Source organism: Gorilla gorilla, chromosome 12 (genome assembly GCF_029281585.2).
Source record: "Gorilla gorilla gorilla isolate KB3781 chromosome 12, NHGRI_mGorGor1-v2.1_pri, whole genome shotgun sequence".
Classification (NCBI taxonomy): domain Eukaryota; kingdom Metazoa; phylum Chordata; class Mammalia; order Primates; family Hominidae; genus Gorilla; species Gorilla gorilla.
Genome location: NC_073236.2, coordinates 132,869,635 through 132,890,126, shown reverse-complemented (window position 1 = coordinate 132,890,126; position 20,492 = coordinate 132,869,635). Strand labels below are relative to the sequence as shown.

The 20,492-nt window shown below is 43.7% G+C and overlaps 1 protein-coding gene across 5 annotated transcripts in view; it reads left to right on the top strand.

Moving 5' to 3' along the window:
- Positions 1–20,492, top strand: part of RNF144A (ring finger protein 144A) — a 535,340-nt gene that overhangs the window by 128,654 nt on the left and 386,194 nt on the right. Inside the window, exon 10 of one of the 5 annotated variants that reach the window (XM_055378728.2) lies at positions 25–13,001. The exons of the other annotated variants lie outside the window; for them this stretch is intronic. The gene's annotated coding sequence lies outside the window, so the exon portion shown is untranslated. Of the gene's footprint in view, positions 1–24; positions 13,002–20,492 lie in introns of those variants that run through there. 5 annotated transcript variants of the gene reach the window in all.

Below are 20,492 nucleotides of genomic sequence, written 5' to 3'. Positions count from 1 at the left end.
TGCACCCCCAGTCTCTGCCTGCAGGTTCCCACGGCGTTCTCCCTGTGTGCACGCCTGTGGACACCGCTCCTTCATCTTAGGGCAAAGTCATATTGGATTAGAGCCTACCCTGATGACCTCATCTTCACTCGATCATCTGCAAAGACCCGATTTACAAATAAGGTCAAGTTCACAGGTTCTGGGGGTTAGGCTTCAACACTTTTTGTGGGAAACACAACTCACCTCCATAGGAGGGAGCACAGACTCTGAGTGGGCTGTCTGGCCCCAGGGAGGTCAACCAGAGGAGGTGGACGGGTACAGCAGGTGGCGGGGCTCCGCTGCCGGTGGTGCTGCCTCGGGTACAGTCCAGAAGCAGTTCTTCCCTACGCTGGGTTGCACATCAATTCTTCAAGCGGGCCTGGAATGTAGGAATTGCCCCCCAGAAAACACTGCCAAAAAATATGACGGTTAAGCAAAATAAATCCATATTTCTATGTCTACCTAGGTACATATATTTGTTTCTAAAAATTGAAAAATTTGCCAGCAAAGAGTCTTATCAACTCTTAGAGGAACCGAAATTACAGGGCATAGAGGGTGGGAATGGCACAGACTTTGATAGCATGTGCTTATCTAGAAGGTATTCTAAACTTGTTTGCAGGAGGTACATGAGAGAATATAACTGCTGATGTGGCTCGACCACAAGATAGTGTCCATTACTCAGCTCAGCTCATCTCTGTCTATACCAGTGAGCAACTCAGCCATTTAAAAACAGCAATTGCTGCCCACGACCTGGTGTTTGCTACTCGCTCTTCTCTAGCTAAAGTCACCCAGGATGTGCATTTTCGGATGAAGCCAACATCGAATGGGGCCCAGAGCAGCAGGGTGGAGAGCTGCAGTGGCTGCTATAGCCAGGGAAGGCTGGAGCCACATTGCAGGAGGGTGACTTCCCGTGCATGTGACTCAGCCTGGGAGCACCTGTTTCCTGTTTGAACATTGGGATAAAAAGTCTTGCACAGGATTTTTCTGAGGATAAATGAGGAAATGACAAGTAAAACATAGAGTACATTTTGGTGATAAAATATTAAGGTGCTCATGCAGTTCCACTGTGAATGTGGATGAGGCTCCCAACAAGGGTACCCACTCAGCACTCCTGCTTCAAGCACAGAAGGACCCTCTTCCCTCCTGTTTTCCTTGTAGGACCTGAGAAACGAACAGCTCACATCATGGCTCATGCTACCCAGGGGTGCAAGGAAGTGGTTATGCTACAGCCTGTGGTTAATGCAGAGAAAAATGGAGTCAATATTTTCATATTGGAAAATCTGAATTTGCAGTATCAAAAGTCATTCACTTGTTCTCCTAGGCAACTATCTGGGTCTTTTTAAAATATATTTTTATTTATTCTTATTTTTTCTCACTGACTTAACAGAATTCATTCAGAACGTGAGTACACGTGATGTGTTTTTTACTGCACAAGAAAGATCCAACAAGGGGTAGTCTCTTCTCACTTCTCAGAATTTATCAGCTTATCACAACTTTTATGAAAAGCCCAAAATGCAAAAGGGAATAACGTTTCAAAAGCTTCTGACAGTTGGACTCCATGTTCCTTTTATCCAGGGGTTTAAGAAATTAACATTGTAAATAGGTTTTCATATTTGCCTGCTGTTATTGGACACATAGTGGTGACTTACTGAATGCCTGTCAGATAAAGGAATTAAACTCCTGTTGCTGGGGGGGTGTGTGTGCAAGAGCCTGTATGAAGTACATGTGTGAGTGTGCATGTGTGTCTATGTGTGTGACTGTGTGTATGAATGTGTGTATTTGTAGTTTGGGAAGTGTATTAGTCCATTTTCATGCTGCTGATGAAGACATCTGAGACTGGGAAGAAAAGGAGGCTTAATTGGACTTACAGTTCCACATGGCGGGGGAGGCCTCAGAGCCATGGTGGCTTCTTAAATGGCAGTGGCAAGAGAAAAATGAGGAAGAAGCAAAAGCAGAAAGCCCTGATAAACCCATCACATCTCGTGAGACTTCTTCACTATCACGAGAATAGCGCGGGAAAGACCAGCCCCAGTGATTCAAGTACCTTCCCCAGGGTCCCTCTCACAACATGTGGGAATTCTGAGATATACAATTCAAGTTGAGATTTTGGTGGGGACACAGCCAAACCAGTCACTTGGGATGGTTCAGCTACAAAAAAGCCTTATGCTTGAACTGGAGGTGTAGACAGTCCAGAAGCAAAAGCCTCAACTGTAGTTGGAAGAAATCCCTATTGTGAGCTGAGAACCTCTTCTGAGCCAGGCATTTGCTCACTGCTTTCCATGGGTTGTGTTTCATGCTCACAAAGCTGCGAGTCTTATCTTCATATCACTGGGGCTTGGAGAGGCCCATTTGCCACAAGTGACACCAAGGATAAGTGGCTGGTGAAGCTGGGAACCCAAGTCTGCCCTGCAGGGACCCAGTGTTCCTCCCACCACACATGGCTTCCCTGGGCCTCTTCCTGATTTACCCTGACTGGCACACAGAGACTGTCTCAGCCATGTGGGGTGGTTTCCTTTCTGTTCCTGGGATAGTTTAAATCCTGCATCTGAAGATCGCATCCCAGGAGAAGAAACCCAGTCCTGTCTATTTTCAAGCCAGCAAGATGAATGAGAAAAATGAGCTTAGGAAATCCTGAGGGGGAAATAGCTGCTCTCAGGCACACCCATACGATCTCAGATGATTTCAGAGATTACAGGCAAAACACGGCTCATCTCCACCTTCAGGTAATCGCATACACAAGGACCTTCCAGGGGATAAGCATCAGGTGGGAGATGGTGCCCATCGCAGGACAAACACTGCGCCTCCTGAATCAACATGTTGTTCACAGGAGAAACTAATTATCAAAACCACCCTGGGACGTAAACTATTATTATCATCACAGTTCTTCACTTCAGGCAAGAAAATTAAGGCTTAGAATCATTAAGAGTCTTGCCCTATAACAAACAACGAGCAGACCATGGGGCCGGGCCCAACCCCACAGCCAGTAGGAACACACCCAGGCAGGGTTCAGTAAGACACCCAAAGCCACGTGAAGGGCAAGGATGGGCCAACAGTGCCCAGAGGAGCCTCCCTGCAGAAAGGGTGTTAGGGAGGCTGCAGTAGGGGCCACGTTGCTTGGAATTAGGGGGTGACCACAGCATGGGGACCTTTCTAAGCTATGTTTCCTAGGCAGCAAAGTACTTCATAGGAAACGATCACCTTGGAAATTAACATTTCCACAATCTGAAACAGAATTAATCCAAGAGCCAAAATGACATTGAAAACTGCAGAGGTAAGTGCTGGTGAAGTCTACTCAACCTTCTGGAAGAGATTCACTTTCACCTAAAACCAAGTATGAATGCACAGGCAGCAGCTAAAACACAGCTGTCTTGGGTGCCATAGGCTCTTCATTGGATACCTACTTTGCAGAAACCCGTGGCAACTGAGAATGATAGAGATGCAAAGCCTCCTAGTCCCTCCTCCCCACCGGGGGCTCAGGATGTGGTGGGATTTACAGTGTAGACAATTACTCTCCTATGAGAGGGTTTGTGGAGCCCTATAGGATCACAGAGGAGGAATGAATGGCTGTACCTGGAGGGAAGGCAGGGCCTGGGGAGGCTCCCTGTGCAAAGCTATCCCTCTGAGTTGAGGGTTGAAGGCTAAATAGTTTTCAGCGGGGGCTGTGGGGGGATGGGCTGGCCTTCCAGGCAGAGGAGGGTAAGGGACGAGAAACAGAGATATGAAGGTACCGCATTTTCAGAAACACTGTGCATAGTGGCTGAGCACAGTCAGTGCTCAACAAATGTTGCTTGAATGAGCAAATGATGCTTCCAAAATAACTAAGTCCAGGAATGAGGTGAAATTGGCTATATATAAATTATTGATCAATGGTAAGAGCAATGAATGAGAAATGGCTGATTAGGTAACATCATTCACACTCAGGAGAGAAAACCTCTGGAGATTTTGTTTGCTGATTTCACCTGGCATACAAAATCCTGAAAAACTAGTCTCTTGGAATCCACAAAGGATGAAGAGGACAAAAATTCAACTGTGCTCAGCGATTTGAGTTTTCAAAGACACGAAAATGAGGTTGCAGTCAGAGCGGATCTTTTTCTCATTTCTGCACAACTCTTAATACATTGTTGGTGCACAATGAATGTTAAATAATAATTTAATGTTTTTATTAATGACAAAGGAGGAATCAACATATTAATGAAACTTGCAGGTGATACTAAACTGGGAGTTGTTACAAACACCAATTAGGAGATGCAGACGATGAAGAGAGACCTAGGAAAGAAAGTTCCAACAAAGTGAGCTTCTGTCTTGCAAATACAAGCAAATGCACCTGCAAAAAATGTGTACTGTGGGAAGCTCAGAAGGCGAGGCAAACACAGGCTTAGGAGGGAAAGCAGTCCAAATGCAACGGCTTTTGGAAATGCCAGGGGCGGGATGTGTGATGAAAGTCATAAGAAAAAGCACAATCTCCCCGGCTTTTTCAGTCAAAAATGCATTCAATACCAAGTTTCATTTGGTTGCACGTTGGAAGCTGGTCATGACTTTGAAGGAAGAACAGTTTGCCTTTCCCAGGAGATGAATTCACGAGTGAATAGGACCTGGTTCCCTGTCCTCAGTTCGGGTCCTGATATGGTTTGGCTGTGTCCCCACCCAAATCTCACCTTGAATTATAACAATCCCCACATGTCCAGGGTGGCGCCAGGTGGAGATAATTGAACCATGGTGGTGGTTTCCCCATATTGTTCTCGTGGTAGTGAATAAGTCTCAGGAGATCTTATGGTTTTATAAATGGGAGTTCCCCTACGCAAGCTCTCTTGCCTGCTGCCAAGTAAGACATGACTTTGCTCCTCCTTCACCTTCTGCCATGATTATGGGTCCTCCCCAGCCATGTGGAACTGTGAGTCAGTTAAACCTTTTTTCCTTATAAATGCCTCAGCCTTGGGTATGTCTTTATTAGCAGAGTGAGAACAGACTAATGCAGGTCCTCTTCAGTCTCTCGTAGACACACCTGGGGCCTCCTAAAATATCTTCTCCTCCCAGCCTCCTCCCTTCTCACCATTCTGTTCCTGGGGCATTCTCTGTTTCCATCTTGTGATGCTTCTGTTAAAAACCATTGAGAGCCTTCTGCTCCCTGTGTCATTAAATCCAAATTCTTCACCGTTGCCTATATTTCAGTAGCATAAATTCTCTCATATACCTTTAAGGGAATGTAGAGCAACAGTCTTTTGAAAGACAAGCAGATTCTTAGCTCCCTCACTGGCCTCCATGGGGAAGACTTAGGACTCTGTATACCAGCAGTGGAGGGGAATGTCGAAGGGAACGGGAGCTCCCAAGGGAGGAAGTGCTGGAATCCCAGTGCTGTCGGGACCACTCAGACCCCATCTATATTTATAAACAAGGAGAAGCTCAGTGAGGCAGAATGCCTCGGGTGCAGTCTTGAAGCTAGTTCCTGGCAGGGCTTGGACTGAAGTTTAGATCCTCCCTTTTCTTCATCAGTGCCTTGGTACCACACCACATAGACTAATACAAATGCACGGAGACATCACAGTCTAGTGCGGCAGGCCCGAAGGTGATGATCACACTCCACAGGTGGTAGCAGAGAGGAGCTCCACCCCCTGCAGGAGAAGTCAGAGCAAATTTCTGGAGGAGACGGAATTGGGGTCGGGGATGGAGAGAGCAGGGGGTTGCTCAGAGCACAGATTGGGAGGGAATGCCACCACACAAACACACCCATGCAAGTAAAGCCGCAGACACCCCAAGAGAGCTTGGGAAACCTTCAGTGCAGAGCTGAGCTCCAGTAGGGTGAGGGGATTGGAGGTGGAGCAGGTGGATGGGGTAGAGCGGTAAGGGACAGAGGGGATGCACTTTTTAAGGTTTAAGCCAGGCTGGAGGATTTCAGGGTAAGGTTGGTGCTGACACAATAAGATATGGGATTTGCCTACGCCACGGTAGCTGCATGTAGGAGAGCTTGGATGCAGAGGATGAGGGTAAGGACATGAGGTTAGGAAGCCGCCAAAAGGAGCAGCGAAGAGGAGATGGGGGTCTATGCCCAGCCTGTGGAGTGGAAAGTAACAAGTATCAGTAAAAAGACAGTTGAGGGCGGTCGCAGTGGCTCACGCCTGTAATCCCAGCACTTTGGGAGGCCAAGGCGGGTGGATGACCTGAGATCAGGAGTTTGAGACCAGCCTGGCCAACATGGTGAAACCTCATCTCTACTAAAGATACAAAAATTAGCTGGGCATGGCGGTGGGTGCCTGTAATCCCAGCTACTCGGGAGGCTGAGGCAGGAGAATCGCTTGAATCCAAGAGTGTGGCTTCCAGATGAAGATGTTCTGCCCTGGCTGCTCCACTCCGGTCTGGTCTGGCTGCTTCAACCTCATGGGATCTTCCTGAGCTTAGTGCTGACTTCCAAGAGTATCAATGAATCCCCCAGTATTCAGAATAACCCAAGGACACCCTCACCCAGGTATGCCCAATTCTCACTCATATTACTCCTCCCTTAGTCCATCTTAATTAGAATGCCTAATTGGAAGTAACACAAATACCTCCAAAATGCCCTATTGCCTCTGTAGCTGTGCCCTGGAGAGAGGAACTCATAAGTTAACAGTCCGTGGTGTCACTCAGAAAGCAGGTGGTTTATACCTTGGCATCACCTCACCTCGATTCTGAACCAGAAAAAAAACAAAACGCTGGCCGTGGCAAACATGAGAAAAGGCTGAGATGATGAGAAACCTTTTTCCTTTCTTCTGTGGTGCTTCACTCCACCTGGGAGCTCACTGCCTAGCATCTAACATGAGGAGCCCCCGCACTTTTCATTTTCTAGTCCTCACAAAAGTGCTACAAATAAATATTATTTTGTGCCCATTTTATAGATCAGAAAACCTAAGTCTCAGTTAAGTTCACCTGCTCACAATGAAAATTAGTGACCCATGAAGCCAGAATATGAGCTGTCCTGTGGCCTCCAAGGATGGTTCTCTCCACTGAATCATTGTGTTGCCTAGTGCCTCTTCTGAAACAGGGCTCTGTAGAGGCAGCGAGGGGTCATTATTTTAAGAGAGAAGCTCAATGTGGTTTATAAAATGTGTTCTGAGCCTCACCCATGCATGCATCCACCCAGGCTCCCCAGGGACTCTTGCAGTCTGTCCCCAGTCCTGTGTTTCAGAAGAGAAAACTCTGGCTGTGACCCCCATGCTGAGAGCATGTTTTAGGTTTCTGTTGTAACATGGGGTGGGGGGAATCACTCGTTTACTGAGGACCTTTCTGTTCTCTGGAAATGCTCAGCTTGTATATGAAACGGAAGGATTCCTGCACAGGAGCCCCCCTTTCCAACACACACACACACACACACACCATTTGCATATGTAATATTTAGGCAAAGCTGGGAAGTTTCCTTTATTTCACTTTACAATATTTATTTCATCATTTGTCTTCTTTCTCCTGCACTGCATTAAGTATCTCTTGAAAACGACTTCTGTGAAATACTTCCATATGCATTTAAACTTCTACAACATAATTTTTCAGTTCTTAGTGAAATTGTGAAAGTCAGTTTAGATATTTGCAACTGGTGATAAATTATTTTATTTGATTCCCATGTTATTTTCTTCTCTGGCTGGTATATAATCTAAGAGTTGGAAGGAATCGCAATAGGCATCTACCGTTTCTAAAAATGTGGTTTTAGACCAGAAGCATGAGCATTGCCTGAGAATTAGTCGTAAATGTAGACTGTCAGCCCCACCTCAGACCGAGTCAGAACCTGGATTTTCAGAAGATCCCCAGGTGACCAGGATGCACATTATATTAGTTGTTTGTTACTGTATAACAAATTAGAAAAAACGTAGTACCTTTAAATATGTTTATCTCCCAGTTTCCATGGGTCTGAGTTCTCTACTCAGGGTCTCACAAGGCTAAAAAGATGTCAGCTGGGCTGTGTTTTCATCTGGAGGCTCAATGGGGGAAGTATCGGTTTTCAAGTTCTTTCCATTTGTTGGCAGAATTTATTTCATTCTGTATGACTGTGATCTCAATTTTTTGTTGTCATCTGGAGGCCACCCTTGAGTGTTGGAGATTGCCTACAGTTCCATGCCATGTGGGTTTCCTTAACATGGATGCTTATTCATCAAATCAGCAAAGAAAATTTATTTCTAGTGTATGATAGCAAGGTAAAGGACTATTTGTTTTTGTGTATATGTATACATTTGTAAGGTACATGGGTATGCTTTGGTTAAGAATTAGGCTGAGCAGATACCCAGACCTGCCAGACTCAGCAGGATTGGTGCACAGGTGCATACCTCCACTTGTTATATAACCTGTTTGTGTAAGCTCATACTTGGCTTGGAGCCACTGTCATTTGAGAAAGATATAACTGCCCTGCCGATGCCATACAGGTGCTCTTGGGCATGGCTTGACATGGCTGTTGTGCAGGCACTGGTGCCCAGAGAGAGAACCAGAGCTTGTCCATCTTGTAGACAGACAGGAGCCAGTGCACAGCTCAGCATGGCATGGCATGGCATGGCACAGCATGGCTTGTGCTTGTGGCCAGAGATAATCAGCTAAGCTGCTGACCCTGAAGGCAGGGGAGAGCCGGCTGCTGCTAACCCTGAAGGCAGGGGAGAGCCAGCTGCGCAGTTGCTTGTGGGAGTGGCCAGCTCAAGCATCTGAGACAAGGCAGACAGTGTGAGAAAGCAGCTGATGAGAGAACAGTGTGAGAGAGCTGTTAATGAGAGACAGCCGCTGAATAAAACAACATTTCGCCTGCCTACGGCCCCCCAAGTGTTCTTTCAGCCATCACCCACTACCCTGGACATAACATTCATATCATACATGCACACACATACATATACATACATATGTGCATATACACAGAGATATATAATCATAGGAGTGACATCTTTGCCTTGGTGAGAAGTTGCAAGTCTTGCCCACACTCAGGTAAGGGAATTATATAGGGTATGGGACACAAGAGCTACCCTAGGATTTTTCTGTTATACAAGTTAAAGTCTGAGAAATATTGGGCAAATCCAATCTGTTGCCAAACCCCTCATAGGTGCTAGTACCTAAAGCTTTGTGTCACGGTCTGAATGTATGTGTTTCCCCAAAATTTATATGTTGGGACATAAGACTCACTGTGATAGTATCAAGGGCTCAAGGGAAGTAGCTAGCCCTTTTTGCCTTCCGTCTCTTCCACCATGAGAGGACCACAGCAAGGGGCACCATCTTGGAGGCAGAGAGCTGTCCTCACCAGAACCACACCTGCCAGTGCCTTGATCTTGGACTTCCCAGCCTCCAGAATTGTGAGAAAATAAATTTCTGTTCTTATCAGTTACCCAGTCTAAGGTATTTTGTTATAGCCGTACAAGCAGACTAAGACACTTTGCTTCTGTACCAATTTTCCTAAGTGACACACATTGGTTTCGGTTTCTTGCTCCCCTCATTTGATTTTTAACCACTGTCCCTAGCTCCTACACCACTGTTCCACCCAAACCTCTCCTGCTGAAGCCACTAGTGACTTCTCTGCCACCATGCCCTGCAGGTGCTTTACTCTTCCCGATGGCTTCTCATCAGCATTGACAGGCTGGAACCTCCTCTTTGAAATGCTCTCTCTTCCTTTACTGTCCTGTAGCTCTCACTCTCCCAGTTTCCTTCCCACCTTTCTGGCAATTTTTTTCTCCGCCTGCTTTGTGCCTTCTCTTCTCTTCTAAGCTTTGCAAATGATGGAATTATTCAATCCTGAGCCTTGTAGCTCTTCTCAGTAAGCTTTCTTTTCCAGGCAATGCCCCCAACCTACCCAGCTGAAACTGTTTCTCTGAGCTGCAATCTCACACACTGAATGGTTCATGCTCAGTATCGCCTCTTGATTTGGTCTCAAAAGTTCTTAAAATTACACCTGCTCCCAAATTAATGTTTGAAACCATTATACCACCTTTAGCCTACTCCTTCCCTGCAGCTCCATAACTTAGTACTGACACCGCCATCCTCTCCACTGTTCCTTCTCAAAACCATTCTTGACACTGACCTTTTTAGCATTCACACATCTAATCTTTCACTAAGTTTTCAATTTTACCCCTAAATACCTCCCCAGCATGTTTATATCTTACCATTTGCATGGCCAGGAGAGTCTAAGCAAAGCCATTACCCACTCCTGTGTGGGCTACTGCACAGGTGAGTCTGAAACCCCAGCAGGTACCATTTATCAAGTCTGCACTTTCCCAGACCAAACATTCACAATTCCAAATTTCATTCATGCCTATGATTCTAAGTTGATTCTCAGGAATTAAACTGAAAATCCCAGGTTTTTTCTTACCAGTGGAGAATGGAGTTCACAAAAAGCATCCACGGAGCAAAACTAGCACTGTTCTGTGCAGGTCTCTAGGATTTTCCTCAGACTAAGTGACTTTCCTTGTCACTTGCTTCCTCTCATTGTCTGGACCTTCCTACCCAGATGCTGGGTGAGCATGCACACTCTGTAACCTACTGACGTCTAGTGAGGGTCCTTACGGAGCCTCTGCTCTGCCCAGCCCAGTAACTAGTCAGAAGACTATGGAAAGGCTTTATTTCCTTCCCCAGCCCTAGCCCAGTGGTTTGCTGGGAATTTCTCACCCATAAAACTGATTTTAGCATTAGAGTTAATGACTTTATTTCTCTGTGGTCTTGGTTCTCTTACAAATTGGGAAGCCTATAAAATGCACTAGCCAGGTGGAGGAGAGCCTCATGGTGGCCGTTCTGATCTTACTATACCCTTTCTGACATGCTCACTGTTGGTCTCCCTTCGAAGGTCTCTCTATGCCAGACTGAAATTGCTTCCTGTCACCCCACACCCATGGTAAGATGTGCCCTCTGTGCTTCCCTTACAACCTAACTTCTCCCATGCTACCATCAATTTCTCAGGCAACTGTGAACCTCCCTCCTTATCTTGGGACATGTCTCTCCTCTGCCACTTATGACCGTTATAGACTGAATTGTGTCATTCCTCCCTCCCCCCAAATTCATATGTCAATGCACTGATTTATCTTAAGTACTTCAGCCACACACCAACCATCCCTCCTCAGCCCACCCGCCATTCTCAATCTGAGGGTATCTTGGCTCTTAACTCTCTTCTAAGTCATTCCAGTTATGGTTCCTGCAGCACTGGCCCCATTCCACTTTTCGGGTTTTCAATATCCTCCCAACGGCATTTCCTGCTGCTGCCCTCAAGTGTTCCCTCCCGTGTGTTAGGGAATCCCCGCTACACATTTTGTTCAGTCCTTGGGGCCCACACTTGATTCAAATTCCATGGTCTCCCCCCAGTTGTGGCCTTCTCTTCTCTTGCCTCAATACCTACTTTGGAGGCATCTCCTTGTGGCTTCCTTGTTTGTGTATCTCATGCGCCTGCTTCCATTGCAGTTAGGACAATATTAAATATGTGCACCAAAAACTCCCCGGCAGTCTGTCTGCCTGGAACAGCATTTCAGCCCCTCACCTTGGGGCTCTTAGTTCTGTGGAGCCTCCATCTGCTGAGGACCCTGACATTCCTTGCCAGGGTCTGCTGGATCTCACCCCCAGGGGGTCCTGCCAGTCTGGTGTTTATCAGAGAAACTGCCCATACATCAACAGGAGGTGAGAAGGGATGCTTATGGGGATTATTATACAGCTTTAGTAGTGGAAAATTAGAGGTTTAAAGCTGTCATGCTCTGTCTCTGTGCCATACAGACCTTTCTATATACCCTATACAACAGATTGAAACAATGAATTGCATTGTACTTATTTACAATAGATCCTAAGTTATTGATGATTAACGTGTTTTTCTAGGTAAAGTCTAGCCCAGCTCTGTTGCAGCACCTGGTACCTCTTAGAGGCTCAATAAATACCTCCTGAGTGAGCGCTCTGTGGTCCATGCTAGATGCAAGGTTTAGGGACAGCATAATGAGGAAGAACTTTCCAATCTGGAAGAAATTGGGGAGTCCCTTGGCAAGGGTGTAGCAGAGGCAGTAAGATGTTAGACAGTCAGGAGGCCTGGAATGTCATCCTCAATTCATTTGCTAGCTAGATGCACTTGGAAATGCACTCCCTTCTCTGATTCTCAAGTTTTTTTAGTTTGCCAAGTATTAAAGGAACTCCCATCTGATGGCTCTCTTGGATGGTATAAGAATAATAGATGAGGAAGCTACTATTCACCTTTCATGCAGGAGAGAGGTTCCATTCATCATGTGGAGATTGGAGTTAAGATCTTACAATGCCTAACAATCCTGGAATTACCAAATTCTAGTTGCTGTGCATCAAATTGAATACATTTTAGATAGCCATACCATCCTCATAATTGCTTGGAGTGAATAGATAAAAATTGAAAAAAATCTTCGTATATTTTCTCATAGAAATCTGCCCCGGGATCAAATGTTAAGCAGGGATTTATTAGTGGACACAATGTAGTCAGCAAAGAGGCCGGTAGTATTTTGAGAAGCTTCCTGGAGGAAGAGGAACTGGAACTAGCTGTTGAAGGGATGTTCAGGTTTAAACGATGGAGTAGAAGTGAAGAAGTTAATGAATATAGCACTTCTGACATGTGCCAGGTGCTTAATGTCATTTAATCCTCACAACATGAAAGAGGCAAAGATAACTATCTTCTTTTTAATGTAAGTACTGACAGTGTGCCAGGCAACAGATAAGTCAATATCATACCTGAGATAGCTGCCAGGGTAACACAGAGCTCACTCTGAGGACCTAGGGACAGCTCCAAGAGCTGAGACATGAACAAAAAGTAGGAATTAGATCAGAAATGAAGAAAGAGAAGGAAAGTAATGATCGAGAAAAGGGTGCCCCCAGCCATGAGGGTAACATGAGCTATGGCAGTCGGTTGTGAAACCACAGGAAGTGTATGGGGGAACTGAAAAAAAAAAAGTCATTATCAGAATGTTTTTAGCTTCTTATTCTGGAAAAAAAATTGTTTAAACATAGAAATATCTAGAATAGTATAGAAAACTTCTACAAATTGAACATCATAACTATCATCAAATTGTGGCCATCAACTCTCCATCTGTATCCATTCATTTTCTTTTTTTTTTTTCCATTTTTTTTTATTATACTTTAAGTTTTAGGGTACATGTGCACATTGTGCAGGTTAGTTACATATGTATACATGTGCCATGCTGGTGCGCTGCACCCACTAACTCGTCATCTAGCATTAGGTATATCTCCCAATGCTATCTCTCCCCCCTCCCCCCACCCCACAACAGTCCCCAGAGTGTGATATTCCCCTTCCTGTGTCCATGTGATCTCATTGTTCAGTTCCCACCTATGAGTGAGAATATGCGGTGTTTGGTTTTTTGTTCTTGTGATAGTTTACTGAGAATGATGTTTTCCAATTTCATCCATGTCCCTACAAAGGACATGAACTCATCATTTTTTATGGCTGCATAGTATTCCATGGTGTATATGTGCCACATTTTCTTAATCCAGTCTATCATTGTTGGACATTTGGGTTGGTTCCAAGTCTTTGCTATTGTGAATAATGCCGCAATAAACATATGTGTGCATGTGTCTTTATAGTAGCATGATTTATAGTCCTTTGGGTATATGCCCAGTAATGGGATGGCTGGGTCAAATGGTATTTCTAGTTCTAGATCCCTGAGGAATCGCCACACTGACTTCCACAATGGTTGAACTAGTTTACAGTCCCACCAACAGTGTAAAAGTGTTCCTATTTCTCCACATCCTCTCCAGCACCTGTTGTTTCCTGACTTTTTAATGATTGCCATTCTAACTGGTGTGAGATGATATCTCATAGTGGTTTTGATTTGCATTTCTCTGATGGCCAGTGATGATGAGCATTTTTTCATGTGTTTTTTGGCTGCATAAATGTCTTCTTTTGAGAAGTGTCTGTTCATATCCTTCGCCCACTTTTTGATGGGGTTGTTTGTTTTTTTCTTGTAAATTTGTTTGAGTTTATTGTAGATTCTGGATATTAGCCCTTTGTCAGATAAGTAGGTTGCGAAAATTTTCTCCCATGTTGTAGGTTGCTTGTTCACTCTGATGGTAGTTTCTTTTGCTGTGCAGAAGCTCTTTAGTTTAATTAGATCCCATTTGTCTATTTTGTCTTTTGTTGCCATTGCTTTTGGTGTTTTGGACATGAAGTCCTTGCCCACGCCTATGTCCTGAATGGTAATGCCTAGGTTTTCTTCTAGGGTTTTTATGGTTTTAGGTCTAACGTTTAAATCTTTAATCCATCTTGAATTGATTTTTGTATAAGGTGTAAGGAAGGGATCCAGTTTCAGCTTTCTACATATGGCTAGCCAGTTTTCCAAGCACCATTTATTAAATAGGGAATCCTTTCCCCATTGCTTGTTTTTCTCAGGTTTGTCAAAGATCAGATAGTTGTAGGTATGCGGCGTTATTTCTGAGGGCTCTGTTCTGTTCCATTGACCTATATCTCTGTTTTGGTACCAGTACCATGCTGTTTTTGTTACTGTAGCCTTGTAGTATAGTTTGAAGTCAGGTAGTGTGATGCCTCCAGCTTTGTTCTTTTGGCTTAGGATTGACTTGGCAATGTGGGCTCTTTTTTGGTTCCATATGAACTTTAAAGTAGTTTTTTCCAATTCTGTGAAGAAAGTCATTGGTAGCTTGATGGGGATGGCATTGAATCTGTAAATGACCTTGGGCAGTATGGCCATTTTCACGATATTGATTCTTCCTACCCATGAGCATGGAATGTTCTTCCATTTGTTTGTATCCTCTTTTATTTCCTTGAGCAGTGGTTTGTAGTTCTCCTTGAAGAGGTCCTTCACATCCCTTGTAAGTTGGATTCCTAGGTATTTTATTCTCTTTGAAGCAATTGTGAATGGGAGTTCACTCATGATTTGGCTCTCTGTTTGTCTGTTGTTGGTGTATAAGAATGCTTGTGATTTTTGTACATTGATTTTGTATCCTGAGACTTTGCTGAAGTTGCTTATCAGCTTAAGGAGATTTTGGGCTGAGACAATGGGGTTTTCTAGATAAACAATCATGTTGTCTGCAAACAGGGACAATTTGACTTCCTCTTTTCCTAATTGAATACCCTTTATTTCCTTCTCCTGCCTGATTGCCCTGGCCAGAACTTCCAACACTATGTTGAATAGGAGCGGTGAGAGAGGGCATCCCTGTCTTGTGCCAGTTTTCAAAGGGAATGCTTCCAGTTTTTGCCCATTCAGTATGATATTGGCTGTGGGTTTGTCATAGATAGCTCTTATTATTTTGAAATACGTCCCATCAATACCTAATTTATTGAGAGTTTTTAGCATGAAGGGTTGTTGAATTTTGTCAAAGGCTTTTTCTGCATCTATTGAGATAATCATGTGGTTTTTGTCTTTGGCTCTGTTTATATGCTGGATTACATTTATTGATTTGCGTATATTGAACCAGCCTTGCATCCCAGGGATGAAGCCCACTTGATCATGGTGGATAAGCTTTTTGATGTGCTGCTGGATTCGGTTTGCCAGTATTTTATTGAGGATTTTTGCATCAATGTTCATCAAGGATGTTGGTCTAAAATTCTCTTTTTTGGTTGTGTCTCTGCCCGGCTTTGGTATCAGAATGATGCTGGCCTCATAAAATGAGTTAGGGAGGATTCCCTCTTTTTCTATTGATTGGAATATTTTCAGAAGCAATGGTACCAGTTCCTCCTTGTACCTCTGGTAGAATTCGGCTGTGAATCCATCTGGTCCTGGACTCTTTTTGGTTGGTAAACTATTGATTATTGCCACAATTTCAGCTCCTGTTATTGGTCTATTCAGAGATTCAACTTCTTCCTGGTTTAGTCTTGGGAGAGTGTATGTGTCGAGGAATTTATCCATTTCTTCTAGATTTTCTAGTTTATTTGCGTAGAGGTGTTTGTAGTATTCTCTGATGGTAGTTTGTATTTCTGTGGGGTCGGTGGTGATATCCCCTTTATCATTTTTTATTGTGTCTATTTGATTCTTCTCTCTTTTTTTCTTTATTAGTCTTGCTAGCAGTCTATCAATTTTGTTGATCCTTTCAAAAGACCAGCTCCTGGATTCATTGATTTTTTGAAGGGTTTTTTGTGTCTCTATTTCCTTCAGTTCTGCTCTGATTTTAGTTATTTCTTGCCTTCTGCCAGCTTTTGAATGTGTTTCTCTTGCTTTTCTAGTTCTTTTAATTGTGATGTTAGGGTGTCAATTTTGGATCTTTCCTGCTTTCTCTTGTGGGCATTTAGTTCTATAAATTTCCCTCTACACACTGCTTTGAATGTGTCCCAGAGATTCTGGTATGTTGTGTCTTTGTTCTCATCGGTTTCAAAGAACATCTTTATTTCTGCCTTCATTTCGTTATGTACCCAGTAGTCATTCAGGAGCAGGTTGTTCAGTTTCCATGTAGTTGAGCGGCTTTGAGTGAGATTTTTAATCCTGAGTTCTAGTTTAATTGCACTGTGGTCTGAGAGATAGTTTGTTACAATTTCTGTTCTTTTACATTTGCTGAGGAGAGCTTTACTTCCAACTATGTGGTCAATTTTGGAATAGGTGTGGTGTGGTGCTGAAAAAAATGTATATTCTGTTGATTTGGGGTGGAGAGTTCTGTAGATGTCTATTAGGTCCGCTTGGTGCAGAGCTGAGTTCAATTCCTGGGTATCCTTGTTGACTTTATCCATTCATTTTCTAGTCCTTATATTCTAAGGCAAATATCAGATATCTATGTTTAATTTCTGAATATTTCTCTAGGTGTTTCTAAAGGATAAAAACTTTTAATTAAACATAGCTCTAATAATATCCCATCTAAAAGAGTTAACAATTTTTCATATCACACGTCTCTGGTTAGTGTCTAAATCTCCTCTATTATGTCAGAGATTTTTATATTGGTTGGTTTTCATCAGAATCCAATAAAGGTGAATATATTGCAGTTGGTAGACATATATAAATCTCTTTGACTCTGTAGGTTTCTTCTCCTATTTTTGTCCTTGCAATGTTTTTGTTAAACAGTTTTTTTTTCTACAGAGCACCCCACATTTTGCATTTTGCCGACCGTATACCTGTATGCTGTGATATGCTCCCCTTCTCCTGCATCACCTGTATGTATGCAGGTCATAGTAGTTACCTGGATGTATGTATAGCGGGTCTATCTAGAGGGGCATTTAAAGAACTTGGAGTGGGAGCTTTTTGACATGGATTGAGAGAGGGTGAGGTGAAAAACCTGTTTAAAAAAATACTGTGGATGGGCTGGGCACCGTGGCTCACGCCTGTAATCCCAGTACTTTGGGAGGCTGAGGCGGGCAGATCCTGAGGTCAAGAGATCGAGACCATCCTGGCTAACACAGTGTAACCCCATCTCTACTAAAAATACAAAAAATTAGCCAGGCATGGTGGCGGGTGCCTGTAGTCCCAGCTACTTGGGAGGCTGAGGCAGGAGTATGGCATGAACCTCGGGGGTGGAGCTTCAGTGAGCTGAGATCATGCCACTGCACTCCAACCTGGGTGACAGAGCGAGACTCTGCCTCAAAAAAAAATAAATGCTACTGTGGATGTATCAGAATAATACTGTAAAGGATTAACCAAAGGCTTCAGCTTTCAGTACGTCCTGTTCTGTGCCATGCCCCGTGTTCCCCTCCCACCCACTTCCTGAGTCAGGCAGCAAGGGCATCTATGCTCATGTTGTCTGGTAGGGTTATTACATCAAACATACAGAGAGAAACAAAAGAGTCAAGTGTCAGCTTTCATGTTTTAGAAGAGACTTTTGATGAAGATGCAGAGTGACCAGTATAGAGAGAACCTTGGGGACCAGCTGGAGGTAGATAGCTCAAGCCACACCAGAAGGTCCAGGTGCCAGCAAACAGAGTCCAGCAGTTAAGGAGAAATCTCAATAAACTCTAATGATGACAGATGCTGAGCACTGAGAACCCAGCACTTTCCTTCTCAGTGCTTTGGTGCTGGAGAACTTACACCAACTCAGAGGAGAAAGGGTGAGAGAGAAGCACTAAGCCAGCTGAAAATCCTTGATTTGCTTGCTTAACGTGAATTACTTAAAATTTAATTTTCTTCTCTTGAGTAAAAGTGGCGCTGCAGGTAGAAAAATAAAGTTATGTTGTTGTGGACATCTGAACCCACATAAGGGCTTGTTTGTGTAGCTGTTTATACTTACAGTCTTAAAATGCTATCATAGGAAAATAGCACATTCAAATTAATATTCCCCATCATGTCAGTGTCTTGAAATGTTATCCGTGTTCTGGAAGTTTCAGCCATCAGAATGAATCTTCTAGAGTGAATCTACTGCTAAACATAGTTCAACTAATTGTGTCTCCTCTTTCTTCTTCATCTCCTCCTCTCACTTCTCTTCTTTGTTTCTCTTCTTTCTGCCCCTTCTCTTGGCACTTTCCTCAAAACATTTGAAAGTTGAAATAAGACATGATCCTGTTTTTTTTTTTTCTTCCTAATCTAAGGTTTCCAGATGGATTATGCTGGCGTTCTGCTTTCCCAGAAATATTTCCAGAGCTGAGAGGGGCAGGAAAGAGAGCACATGTGCTGTTCCAAGCTGTCTGTTGCCTCTGTGTGGCCATCTGTCATTTTCTTCAGGCACACGATGACCTGCAGGGCTGGTTCTTGCTTTTGTTACCTTCAAATCCTGAAGGATTCAGACAGACTAACATTCCAATGCCCTTTATAACCTTTCCCCCTGGCAAAACTTCAGCCAGAATAAACCAAAAATGAAATGGAGAGAAAGCTCACTGCATCTTTCTGGATCCCCAGATTTCCATTCCAGATTTAGGGCTGATGTTTCCAGCTCGTGGTCCCTAACCACATCGTTGTCACCCATGGTTTCCCAGACCACACCAGAGATGCGTAGCATTCCCTTACTCTCTTCTCACCTGCAAGAATTTATAACCTCTTCTGAGACCCACTCAGATGCCCCATCTTACATAGAGCCTTTCCTGTGCAGTCATCCACCTGACCCCATCGCCCCTGCAACCCCTGCAGTCTTTTGTTTTTCTTATGCTCTAGTAGCATGTGGTCAGATCAGCATGCTGGCACTTGTGTTGAATTGCAAATACCTATGTATTCCTTTTTGGCATGTAGTTTCCTTGAGAGGAGATGGGACCTGAGTCTAATAGTTTGTTTTTCCTAGTTTCTAGTAGGTGGCACCAAATGATTTCTAGAAGGCTGGATGGAACCTATGGAATCAAAGGGAAATACAGCAACATTTTGATGCCCTGGGCTCTACTATGGTAGTGGCCCAAGTGTTTCTACTCTGCTCACCCCTGACATTTATGTGAGCTGTCCATGGATATAAAAAAGCTGCTATGATTTGAGACCTGAGCTTCACCATCAGGTCCAAATTAATTCCCGACGTCCAGGCAAAAGAGGAACATGGCACTCTGACAACTCACCCCAAACTCATTTGTGTAAATATTTTTACTGCACAGTTTTATGTCTCCGAGTTGGTTTCTGACTTCCAGTGTCAGCACAGAGCTCTCATGGGAGCCTAGCATTCCCACCAGGCTTCAGCTGAATATTTATGAATGTTCCATAGTAGATATTTTCTATTGTTCCTGGAAGACTTTTATTATTTAGAGAGCAATTAATCATATTCTGAGGGAAAATGGAGGAGCCAAGTCACATGGCAAGGGTGATGATGTTTTTTTTAATTCCAAGATGAGCAAAATAATCTCAGCTAAGGCTTTCTCAAAGATTTGCTTATTTCCCGTGTCTATCTGCACACATTTCTACGGGCCATGTTTCCATCACAAGCAGCCAGCTTAAAAACAGGGCTTAGGCAAGTCTTCTGCTGTCAGAATTGCTGACCATTGGCACACCACTCTTTAGGGCCTATGATTTAGGCTGAATGCTGAGGCCTAGAACTACATCTTACATTTACTTTGGTAATGATGGCATTGCTTTTTAAATTACTCAACACAAGAATGAGAAATATTTATAGTTTTTAGAGGATAATATAAGGAGGGATGAATACTTTGTTGAGTGCTTATTATGTTCTTTAGATATATTATTTGATAGACATTACCTATAATATATTGTATGTATTGTAAATAATATATGAGAGTATTTTTCCTATTTTACTCTGATACACAGAAAAGAGGTAAGAGATGATGTGTGAGTTTGTTATTGATAAGTAACTCATCATTCCAAAAATCAGTTGCTTTTTAAAACAATGAGCATTTGTTATTGTCCATGAGTTGAGTGGTGACCTGGGCAGTTCTAATCTCAGCAGAGATAACTCAGCCACCTGTGACCAGCTCGGGGTGGGCTGGGTACCTGGTTCTGCTGATTGAGGCTGGGCGCTCATTGTGTCTTGAGCTTTGGCTGGAACAATTGGACTAACTTGGCTCTGTTTCATGCAGTTTCTAATTAGGTTTGGCAGGAATTGTCTTCAGTGCAGCCTGAGCAGAGGTACGAGAAAGAGCAGAAAAATGCATGGTCTCTTGAGGTCTGGGCTTGAAACTTACATCTTAATTCTGCTGAGTTTTGTGTTGGTGGTGGTCGTGTTTTTGTTTTTGCTTTTTGCCAAAGGAAATC